This window comes from Selaginella moellendorffii, unplaced genomic scaffold (genome assembly GCF_000143415.4).
Source record: "Selaginella moellendorffii unplaced genomic scaffold, v1.0 SELMOscaffold_3, whole genome shotgun sequence".
Lineage (NCBI taxonomy): Eukaryota > Viridiplantae > Streptophyta > Lycopodiopsida > Selaginellales > Selaginellaceae > Selaginella > Selaginella moellendorffii.
The window spans coordinates 1,882,914-1,894,524 of NW_003314264.1; the positions used below are offsets into that span (position 1 = coordinate 1,882,914).

An 11,611-nucleotide genomic window follows, 5' to 3' on the forward strand; every position below is an offset into this window, starting at 1 on the left:
TGTGTTCTCATCTAAGCTTTATTCACTGATAATTAAATCTCTAAGATATCATTGTCTATGACATTGATATTGTCCATCTATTGATCTTTGAGTTTGGGCTAGTTTAGGCAAACTGGCTTCGGCACTTCATGTGCATATTGAAATCTCTAGTCATGGGGTAGCTACTGTCGACTGGTCACATCACCCGCCTCTCTGTCGATGTTCCTTATTCCTTTCAAAGGGCGTGACCGTGTAAACAACTCTAACTGCCTGTTTACAGTAGTCTATCTAAACCTTACCGACGGGTTTGGTTTCTTTGCTCAGGAGGGTTGGGGCCTCTGGCTTCTCTCTCTATGTCTCTGCGGGCAGGGGCGTATCACACTTTTGTAGCTGGGTGACACCCAGAGCAGCAAGGGTGGCTGACTCTGTTGGTCATTTCCTTGTTGGCGACGGTCGGAAGGTGTCTGAGCTAGTAGCGCATCTGTGTTAAACAAAGAGGTTGCCTCCTAACTCATTTAAGTTGGTGCATTTCTCACATAGTGTGAGTACCATAAACTTTTTCTGGAGTTGTTTCCTTGGCGGTATTCTAGACTCGAGTATGCATCGACGAGGACGTCGATCTTTCCCAAGGGGGGGAAAGTGTCGCAAATGTGACTTCGAGTATCGAAAGTTACCTGTCGACCAGTCCTTACGGACACTCTTTCCTTACTACCACGATGGCAGAAGGTCGGTATTACTGGACCCTTTGTCAGCCCCTCTTGTTCAAGTGTTAGTAAACTGAACTTTGCATTTGTACTTGGCCAGATGAGCATAAGGACGGAATTCCTAAATGTCTATTCAGCCAAGTATACTTGACTTGGCTTTTTAGTTTTCTTTTGCTCTGCATTTGGCATATCTATGGAATGTAGAGATTGGCCTAAACACAATGGTATTCGTCCCGTGTCCAAATTCGCATTCTAGCGCCATTCCATATTTAGTAAGTTTCGAGCTTGTCCCAGAGACTAACTCCTGATACTAAGGGCGGCTTAGGGTGAAAGCCCAAAACATGTGTTCCTCAAGGGGGGGGGGGAGGGGTATAGGGGGTTCCAAAGGTATAGTAGGGATAGTGGGTAGGTCGGGCATGGCCAACCAACCTGAGGCATAGTCTAGCTCCCTCTTGCGTGCCTGTCCTTGTTTTGCATCTGGCTTAGGTCTAAGCCCAAGCTCCATTAGCTGGTGGAGTACCCATATCCTCACGTTAGGCCACTAGTATGCCGAAATAGCACCAAACTTCGTTTGGCTCTATTTTGCATGTTGGTCCTGGCATTAGGATGCTGGTTGCTTCAAGACTGTTCCAAGTCGCTCCGGGCTCCTGTCCCTTCACTCATTGGGCTGTATGCTTAAGAGTTGCTCTGTGGTCCGGTTCCATCACTCCTTGGCTCCACGCTTGGGAGTTTAGCACCATTCCTTCGTTTAGTGGCCGAAGGCCCTGAACCTCAGGTTTCACACCACATTCCTTTGGACACGTGGCATAAAGGGGGTTTAGGTTCCGCTTTGTGGTGTTATCCTATGGTAAATCACCATAGGATAAAGGGTAAAAACCACGTGCGCTACACTTGTGAAGGAAAATTGAAAAGTGATTGTTAGTTGTTTTATGACTTGTAAATTTTATTGAAGACTTTTGACATTTGCTTTGCTTGATGATGATTTAGTAGTGATGGGCTTACTTTATTAGATGGTGTTGTAAAGGATTGTGCCATTATTATTGCATGGTTTTTCTATATTAGTATCTCAATTCCATCTCCAATTATATCATTTGGTTGCGTTTAGTCTATGGTGTTAGAATATATTGAGTCTTGGATGTAGTGATTGACTCTTTGATGGTGTGTTATTTGTAGTTGAGTATTGTTGAAGGATTAATCTTGGATACTGAGTAAGGTATTTTCAACCTTGGTTAGTTTGGTTAGTTTGGTTACTAAAGAGTTTTGAGTGGTGATTTACTTTTGTTTTCTTCTAGCTTTGTTTTAGTATTGATAGCATTGAAGTGATGTCTTGACATTGACATTATTAACATTGAGATTAGAGTGAGATGAAATGTTTCCCCATAAAATTGATATTAAGTTTCATTAGTCTCAATGCAGATAGTGTTGATGATTTGGTTATAGCTTTATATTGTTAGCATTTGTGTATTTACTAGTTAGCAACTATATTAGCTTTTAAATGAGTTGAGTGACAAGTTTGAGTTAGTTTTGTTTTAGATGAGAATGCTTAGTAGAAGTTAAGCTTTGGTTTTTCCTCTAAAAGTGATTTAGTTATAGATTATGCTAGTTTTATGAGAGGAAGAATTAGTGATCAATATTAAAGTTATTAGTTCCTTATTGGATTTAAGTTGAGGATATATTAATCATTGATAACTTTTTTTATGCTTATTATAAAGTGAATTATGTTTAACTATAGATAGATTCATGAGCATAACTTTGTTGTGCTTGGTTTTGGATTGATACAAACATATTATTCATTAGATTTGGTTTTATAAAATTTAACTTATGGATGTGTTGAGAAGGATATTATAGGTTGTACCATGATTATACTATAATATTGTATAATGTTCTTAATATTATACCATGATTCTTTTTTGGCATTGATATTAGTTCATATGAAACTTGTAATCATTGTTGGACAAAACTTAACTATAAACTTTTTTGAGCTTTCAGTTTTTTGAGTTTATACTCATTATTCTCTTTGTTATGAGCTATTGAGGAAGCGATATTGAAGTTAAATTTTACATTTAGTAATCATTAGTAATGATTGACTATCTTCTAGAATATTTAATTATCCTTGTCAAAGGTTTTGCTAAACTATTGTTTGTGTTAAATGATTTGCCTTTTTTTGGGATGGTAGATTATTTCTTCGATGATCTCTTTATTAATAGAATGATTTATGATCTTTTATGCTGGTTAGTTATTCTTTTTAATAACTTTTTACTTTTGGTATTACTACATATTATTTATGGTTTATTCTAGATTGATCTTTTGAGTTTGAGATATCAATAGGATGTTGCTAGTGCTTGCTTGAGCAACTATAATTTCTTAATATTGTTGACTAGGATCTATTTGAATTGGCTGATGCAATAGTTAGTATGAATAAGTGTTTATTGACCCTCGTGACATTCATTATATTCTATTGATTGTTATTCAAGTTGGTTCTATTAGAGTAAGATGTTATTTTCTTCGGGTGATACATTCATAAACATTTTTTAACCAGTCAATAATACTTTGTGTTTTTTGAGGTGTGTTTCATTGTTTAGTATGTTATTTAAAATTTTTGGTAATTAAGCTTTATCATTGAGTTTTCTTGATGATACATTTGTTATTGAATTTTGTTGGATGGTTAACCTATGACTTTAACCTTTAATAATCTTGGTGGTTCTTATAATGCTAATTTATCATATGATAACTATATTGGAATACTTTTATATTTTAATTTAACATTTATTCACTGATAATTTGGTCTCTAAGATATTATTGTCTTTGACTTTGATATTGTCCATCTGTTGATCTTTGGGTTTGGGCTAGTATAAGCAGACTAGTTTCAATACTTTGTATATATGGTGAAATCTTTAGTTATGGGGTAGTTACTATTGACTAATTACATCACCTGTCTCTCTGTCGATATTCCTTATTCTGTTAAAAAAACATAACTATGTAACAACTCTAATTACTTGTTTACAATAGTTTATTTAAACTTTACCGACAGGTTTTGCTCAAGAGGGTTGGGGCCTCTAATGTTTCTCTTTATATCACATGTAGCTAGGGGTATATCATATTTTATAAACTAGGTGACCCCTAAAGCAATAAGGGTGGTTAACTCCATTAATCATTTCCTTATCGGTAATGGCTGGAAGGTGTCTAAGTTGTAGCACATTTGCATTAGATAGAGAGGTTACTCCTTAACTCATTTAATTTAGTGCATTTCCCACAAAGTATGAACACCATAAATTTTTCTAAAGTTGTTTATTTGACAATGGTCTAGACTAAAATATACATCAATAAGGATGTCAATATTTCCTAAGAAGGGGAGAGTGTCATGAATGTTACTTTGAGGTATCAAAAGTTATTTGTCGACTAGTTCTTTCAAATATTATTTCCTTACTTCCACGATGGCATGAGGTTGATTTTGCTAAACCCTTTATCAGTCCCTCTTATACTTGTAGAATTAAATAGGCATTTTGAGTGTACTTAGATTGGACGAAGACAAAATTCCTATTAATTAAGTAAATTTAGCCCAGTAAAGAGTTTTTATCTTATTGTGTCTTGCATTGGCTAGTGACAAATCCCTCAAGACTATATTAAGACTAATCCCTCAATATGGTTAGATGATAGTTTACCATATTTACCAAACACTCTTACTTTCATACTTTTTGTGTTGGTTCCATTCTAGTGCCATTGGTTATTTATGAAAAGTTTCTAGATCTGTTAATTAGGTATATCTATGGAATGTAGAGACTGTTTTGAACACAATTGTGTTGTTTTTGTTTCCAGATTCACAATCTAATGTCATTCCATGTTTAATAAGTTTTTATGATTTGAGGAGGGGGGGTTTAGTGGATATTAGGTAGGTCAGTAGGTCGGGCATGGTTGAGCAATCTAAAGCATAGTGTAATTCTCACTTACGTGCTTATCTTTATTTTGCATCTAACTTGGGTTTAAGCCCAAGCTCCATACCATGCTAGCTAATGAAGTATGTATATCCTTGCATTTCAATCTTTTTTATGAAACTTTTTGCTCCTTATAGCAACCTCTTCCATCTCTTCCCAGTTGCCATAAGAACTTTTTTTCCACCTATTTTAACCTTAGGAATTTCTTTGTTTGCATCTCTTATACCAGCTTCATTAAATTCAACATCTAAATCCATTTAAGGGAAAATCTCTACATGATTTTATACTCAATTTTATAATTTAAAAACTTTTTCTTGTTTTAGGAAGGGATATTCAAATGCACTAAACATTTGAGAACCTTGCAAACACTTTATAAATTGCCCCTCAAACCCTTAAAGACTTCGTGAAAAGGTAACAACATTTCCTTTATAAAAGATATAAAATTATTAATTTGTAAAATACTTGAAGACAGAAAAAGATAAATAGCTACCTCTATTACCAGCTGTAAATACACACCAAGACTTTGGAAACACAAGTGTACAATCCATGATTTCAAATTATTTTGCAGTGAAAAAAATTTTGAAGCCCATAAACTACAAAATCACAGTGTTTGAAAATGGCAAAAAGGATCTTGACATAACCCTTTTGGTTTTATTCTATTTTTTTTCTTCAATAAGGAAACACTAAGCATTTGTGAGAGTATTATACTATTTTAGTACTTTTTCTTTGTTTCTATCGTAATTTACATTCACCAAGATATATGAAATTACAACTCTTGGAATTCTATGAGGAATGTCAAGGGGTAGTATAACTATTTCTCATCTTAATAGGCAATCCTTATGAAACCTAATATTCATATGATAATAAAGATTAATATGAACTTTTCAAAATAACTAAATAGTGGAATGTACCCAGCAAAGCTGGGACTTTTACTAGTATTCTTTAAATGGTATATATGTTCCATTAGAATATTCTTTAGTCAACCGTCTTGGCTCTCCTAACTCCCCATTGATGAAAAGTTTATATTAATTTTAATATGCATAACAAACCTAATATAAAAATGTATATTAGAAATGTTTAGCATCTTTAGTAGTCTAGGCAAGTCTGCCAATCTGGGATATACTATCATCTGTCAAAAAAGTACAATGAATATTTGAAATGCAATATGAAATATTGGAATGGAGATATAAATGTTAATATGAATGCTGGCTTTTTTGCAAGTAGAACTTTGCTAGAAAAAACTCTTCTAAAGAAGTTTTGAGCCTGGAGAAGGTAATAAATTTACCTCATATAGAAGGTGTGAAAAATACATTTGTACCCTAGGCACTATATGAAAGATTATCACCCTTTATCCTATAGTGATTTACTATAGGATAACCATGAAATGGAACTTAAACCCTATATATGTCATATGTCACATGCCATATGCCCAAGTACAATGGTGCGAAACTTAAGTTTCAGGGCTTTAGACCACTAAATGAAAAACTAGAGCCAAACTCCCAAACTTATAACTAAAGAGCAAAAGAACTAGAACATGAAATGACTCTTGAGCATTCAACCTAATGAGTGAAGGGGCAAAAGTATGAAGCAATATAAAAATAATACTAGACCATCCAACTTCCAAATGCCAGGACCAGCATGCAAAATAAAGCCAAACTAAGTTTAGCACTATTTTAGTATATTAATGGTTTAATGTGAGGATATAAATACTCCATCAACTAGCATGGTATGGAACTCTGACTTAGACTTAAACCAAATGCAAAACAATAATATAGGTGGGAGTTAGATTATGCCTCAGATTGGTCAACCATACTTAACTTATCCACTATCCCTACTATACATTTGGAACTCCCTATAGCCCCCTACCCTCTTATGAGAAATGCATGCTTTAGGCTTTCACCCTTAGTCACCCTTAGTACTAAGAGTTAGTTTTTGGGATTAACTCAAAACGTACTAAATATGGAATAACATTAGATTGTGAATTTGGACACAAAATCAACATTATTGTGTTTAAGACAATTTTTACATTCTGTAAATATGCTAAATTAACAAATCTCTAGAGGGAGTGCTTTATCATCATTTTTGCACTATGAAGATCCCCCAAAAACCCATGCTTAGAGCAACTAGCAGTCTACACACTTTCCATAAATAACAATTGGGATCAAACATGACTAATATAAGGTGCATGATAGCAAAGGTGTTTAGCAAACATGGTAAGTATTATCTAATAAATATTAAGGGACTAAGCTCAATATTGTGAGCATTCCTAACACTAACAAGTGCAAGTCAATGAATGAGTATCTCTAACCAGGTCAAGTATGCTTAACTAATAGCACTTAAGAATTTTGTCCTTATGCTCATCTGATCAAATGCACACATAAAAACTAGTTTCTCAATTAACTTATGTGGAGATTGATAAAGGGTCCAACAATATCAACCTCCCGACATCGTGGTAGTAAGGAAAGAATATTGGAAATAACTAACCAACATATAACTTTCAATACTTGCAATCACATTCATGACAACCTTAATCTAGATCAACAAACTCCCCATGCCTCAATTAGTGAAATCCCAAAGGGTTGTTTAGACTCTTTCTTCTTTGTCTCTTTTTCTAAAGAGCTCTTGGTATCATCAAAATATAAACTCATTTTCTTTGGGAAAAAAGTATATGGTCACAGCAGCTCCTAGGATCATGTTAAATCTAATATTCAAACAATATTCAAGATTGATTCTGTTGTTGAAAGTTCTAAGCAACTATTACTACATAAGACTTACTACTAGCAAATGTTCTTCAAGTTTATGCTACAATATATGAATTGTCATATGTAAATGCCACTTTATTTTCCAAGCTTTATGAACCTCACACAATTCTAAAACAAGAATTGATAACTTGTAATGTCAAATACAGAATAAAAGTCTTAGCTCCCTTTTACAAGCCCCACAAATTGCTTTCTCCAAATTGCTATAGTTGATCTTAGGCTATTTCTTGATAATTTTCTTTGTAAAATATTTCAATCATTATTGAGTAACCCTCTCACAAAGTATGTTAGTGTCATGGACCCTTCCCTTGCCAAAACAATCTCTTTTTGCTTTAAAGGAAAAGAAGAGGTAAACTCTTATTAATTAGTGGAAGTTCTAGATAGGATTGAGTTTCTCCCACATGGAGCTGCAAGAGATTCAATTTCACTCTCTACCACCTCCCACACTATTATACTCTCTTGGAGAGAAATGATTGTGCCAAACCATCTAGGACATCTTGAGGGGGTAGTTTAAGAAAAGTAGATATGCCATTATTGAGAATTTAAAAAGTTAAATTCTTAGTTGATGGGATAATTATATAGGGGAATATGCTCATCCAGTATAAAACTTGGGTTATAAATTACATAATTTCACCATAGAATATATATATATATATATATACTTTTTTCTTACCTCACTGCAATGCCCTCTCAACTCAAAATCGCAAATGAAATAGCCCTTACACACCTTGTGACACCATGTACAGCAGCCAGGTAGTTGAGCTGACTGACAGTAGTTATTGAATCTAACAGCCCCGCCAACAAATTGCCATTGATGAATTAATAATCAATCAATCAACACAATTGATCAATCTATAGCTTATCACACTTGCTTGTAGTGAGCAACTTCATCATCATACAACAAAGAAGAGATAAAGGGTCGGCACTCTTAAGTTTCTACTCCATCTATAAAGCTTCAAAAAACATCAAGGAACCCTAAAAACCAAGATCCCTACAAGCACATTAATAATTTAATTTTTTTTTAATAACTATCAATTAAATATAAAGCCTTCATGTAATTTTAATGATTGTATCCAACCATGCACAACATTATTCACCAATATTGTCATGTTTGGATCCATTAGATTTATCACCCATCTCTTTTCTAGGCAATCCTTATTACAGCATTATTATAGTAGGAATTTAGTTTGAACCACTCTACTATCATATTAATAGAATTAGTTTCCTTGTCCTAGTGATAACTAAGAGCATAAATAGGAATATTTCTAACCTTATACTAGTAATGTATATGCTCAAATATTGTAAGTTGACTAATCACATAGTAGCATCAATATTGTACAGGTTGTAGGTGAGGATTCCTAGTGCCTTAGTCACTATATTAGATTATTTCATATTATTACATAAGAATTAAATATAGAAACTAAGGTTCTTACAGCTTCAATTCGTAAATCTTAATCCATCCTAACCTAGAGATGAGTCTTATGATTCTCACCCTTGTATCCTGGTTGGTTGAGATTCTTCCTCATTCCACCACTATCTTTTTTCTCTTGGCTTGTGGCACCTTGCCACTACTCTTGTTTATATTACATATATAAAACAAATTTGTAAGTATGTCAAAGAAGGGAGCACAATACTAGTGATAAATTTGAGAATGGAAACAATTTAGAAGATTTCATATGGGGCCTATGGAAGGGAAAGATGAGTCTGGGAGGAGGAGGCAGCTGCTATACTAATCTTTGATTCCATGTTAGTTCAATGTAAATTTCTAATTATATAAAAGCATTTTCCTTATCTTTAGAGTTTTCTCATTAGTGGAGATGCCAAATCCTTTGATTGTTTTGTAAGTTGTAATGAAAAGGACCGATGATGGTCTTCTTCAATAGCTAACTAGCAAATAAGTCATAGCATATATATGTTTGTGCATGGGGTATGATAGTAGATGAGGTTGTGCACAAAGATATAATAAAGAACATGATGGTGGACTGTAATGTTTTGCATGTCAAAATTAGAATAACATAAAATATTCTTTTCCTGTATTCTTTAGCCTTGACAATATGCACTTCCAGTGTTATAGATATGAGTTAGTGGAATACAAGTAATTCATGTTTGTCTTCTTGGTATAAATCAACAGCATTAGGTGGACTTTAACTTTGCAATTTTTCCCATTTGTTGATTAGTGGTGTGTTCACATTAGTTCTATTAAGACTTTACACTCTTCACATGTTCCATCCTTCTGTTATTTGGTTTGATGCCAACAACTCCATACCATCCAAATTTTGGAGTATGATTTAGATTGTGTTTTGTAGCATTACAATATACATATGTTTTGAATCTTTTATATAGGCACAAAAACGTTCAACAATCAGATCTAAGTCATTTCAACTACAAATTTTATCTTTCTCAATGATAATTCTGCACATCTATATGCTGATGCTGGTATAGGGCTGAATTGCCCTTGCCAGACCACCAAAGTGATCTAGTGTTAGTGAAATTTCTTTGTCTTTAAGTGTGGCTAATCTATTGACTTGATCAATGGATTGCACCATACCAAGTACTATTATTATTATATGTTTATAGGGTCATTAGCACCCAGATGGAGACCACAAACTTCAATAATGGTAATCTGCCCTAACCTCAACTGAGTGAGTTGGAGTTTCAAGTAAGTTTCAATTTTACCTATAGTTGTCACAATATTAACTTTTAATCAGTTAAAATAACTATAAGTCTCAAGATTTCTTATAAATAATATTAAACAAGATTAAAAACTACTTAATTTATTTCTTCACATAGACATAATCTCTATTAATAAAAATATAATTAGGATTTAATCTAAACTTTGTATTGTATCTATAATATGTAAGATATATATGTATTTTCAAATCTCTCATATTTATTTGTATTGTGCAGTTTCTTTATAGGATATAATATCAGGAAAACTTTACTGTATTATGGACATATTTATAATAAAAACCAAAATATCTTGGTTTAGAATCTTCAATTATTTTTGTCTTTAACCTCTCCTTTTTTTATCTACCACAAAAAACCATGTTCCCATTGATATTAGAAAGGTAAGGATTAAGGTCCACTCTATTATTGTTCCAAGAACCGTCTTCTCTCTTGCACGACACAATCAAAACTCCTGAAGGTGTGATATAAGTCCCAGAACAGGTTCTCAGAAAGAGTGCTCCTGGAACAATTGTCCCATCCTTGTTGCCAAGGTACGGGTTGAGTGAAATGCAGCCTGAAGAATCAAGGCCCGAGTCGGTCTTGCAAATATACTGAAGTTGCCTTGGGAGATTGTGCCACTCCAGCTTAGTACATGAAGTAGTAATGCCGCCACACTGTTCTTGAAGGATTCTCACACTTGTTTTCTGATGGTGTAAGATCTCATTGTCTGCTGCTACCTAGATCACACCAAGGAAAATGTAAATATGTTTTGCAAACCATAGGAATTGCTGTCTTACTAAAAATTGTATGAAATTCAGGAGGACTATTGTTGTGATAATTGACATGCTCAGAGTTTTACAAGAGCAATAGCACAATACTTATAATAGGAAAACTCGAAACTTCTTATGCGAAGCGAAAGATTGTATTAAACGTTAAAGACACGGCTTGATCATTCTTTTGTCAAGGTTCAAATCTCGTGCGCATTTGTTTTTTCGGGTTAGGGTTTATGGTAGAGATGGAGGTCGCCGAGGCGCCCGAAGAGAATGTAGATATAGCGTTCAGGGCGATCGGTGGAGGCGTGTCGCTCCTGCCGCCTGGCGCGAAGGCTAGCTCTGATTATCATCCAGCGCGAGCGCTTGCAGTGTCCAATCACTTCGGCTTGACGTTCTTCGCCGCACCAGCAGGTACGGTCGATCATTCTCGCGAAATCTAAATATTTCCACTGTAGGTTTTGGAGTCGTGAGGACGGCGGACGTTCTGGAGCTCTCAAGCGGACCCAAGCCTGCTTCTGTGAGTGAGAAATGCTTGGCGAGCGTGGAGCTGGAGAAAGTTTCGATTTTGGAGCTTTCAAAGGATGAGCTCACGCTTGCTGTGTGTGCCGGCTTCGCTGTTCGATTCTATCGAGTCCCTTCTCTGGCACTCAAGGTTCGGTTTACATTGTCATTTTATTGTAGATTGTATGCTTTTCTTTCTAGGCCGACACTAGACCGTTCGAGATCCGCGACATCGGCAACGATGCGTTGATCAAGGATTTTCAGTGGTGTGGTTGAACCAAGACAAAAACAAAATC

At 34.7% G+C, this 11,611-nt stretch overlaps 1 long non-coding RNA gene across 1 annotated transcript; it reads left to right on the forward strand.

The window, feature by feature from the left end:
* The first annotated feature begins 11,057 nt into the window (after positions 1 to 11,057).
* Positions 11,058 to 11,579, forward strand: LOC112344159. The gene is made up of 3 exons (XR_002991611.1): positions 11,058 to 11,225; positions 11,270 to 11,466; positions 11,517 to 11,579. It is a non-coding gene; the product is annotated as an uncharacterized LOC112344159 (long non-coding RNA).
* Positions 11,580 to 11,611: the final 32 nt, after the last annotated feature.